The sequence below is a fragment of the Coregonus lavaretus genome (assembly GCF_964263955.1).
Source record: "Coregonus lavaretus genome assembly, chromosome: 8".
Classification (NCBI taxonomy): domain Eukaryota; kingdom Metazoa; phylum Chordata; class Actinopteri; order Salmoniformes; family Salmonidae; genus Coregonus; species Coregonus lavaretus.
Window position 1 is genome coordinate 42,391,974 of NC_139995.1, and position 892 is coordinate 42,392,865.

The window sequence follows — 892 nt, forward strand, 5'->3', positions numbered from 1 at the left end:
TGCCTGACAGGCGGGAATGCCCACTTGCAGGAACGCCCCGAATTGCCTCCCGCAATTGCGCCCTTCTAAATCAGGCAACATAGAAACAAACAAAGAGGGCATTGTTACATAAACTGTCCGCCAGAGGTCACGTTTCTCCAAGTTATTCTTACGCGCCCCTCCGGCCCCACACACGCCGATGAGAAGGCGATGAGCAGCAGATCAGCAAAACCAAAAAAACGCTAAATAACCGGTTTATATTGGCGAGAGGGGCTGGCTGTATTGTTCAACAATTAGGGACGCGGTACGGATTTTCGACTTAATCACGTTAATGCGTGATATATCGGCAATATCAGACACCGGAAATTGTTGGATACAGTTTGGAATCAACAATATTTGGAATCAATATTTGAGCAGCCTGAAGCAGAATAATTCGGAAATTATGGCACCCAGCTCGTTGGCGGCCATAAAGCTAAAGCAGGTAGGGGTTTTTTCACCATGAATTAATAATCCACACAGATGGATATTGTGTTTTGTTGCATTTCAAATTAAGTTGGTGAGCAGTGAAGTTGGTAGCTCGCTCGTGTCTACTTGCAGTAAAATATCGATTGCGCTATTGCTGGTTGCCTGAACATAGTGACGCTGTTCCGTGGCAGACCGAGGCACTGTAGCCCACGTCTATTTTATACTATTCTAATTATCTGAGAATAAGAAATAGGCCCAGAATGTGGGTAACAAATCAGTATTCAGAATAGGCTATCGCTTTATATATTGTGTTACAATGTAGCCTAATCAAACCTCTGGCATGCCATGGTTACATTTCTAACAGTGTGACAAGTTAGATAGGCGCTACAGTGTAACGTTAACCAACCACGTCGTGGTTGCACCAGTAAACCATTTGTTGTGGCATTGT

General features: G+C 44.3%; 1 protein-coding gene across 1 annotated transcript in view; it reads left to right on the forward strand.

Annotated features, from left to right (window-relative positions):
• The first annotated feature begins 262 nt into the window (after nucleotides 1-262).
• pik3c2b (phosphatidylinositol-4-phosphate 3-kinase, catalytic subunit type 2 beta) overlaps nucleotides 263-892 on the forward strand; it is a 69,504-nt gene continuing 68,874 nt past the window's right edge. The window contains exon 1 of the mRNA XM_084168000.1: nucleotides 263-460. The gene's annotated coding sequence lies outside the window, so the exon portion shown is untranslated. The remainder of the gene's footprint in view (nucleotides 461-892) is intronic.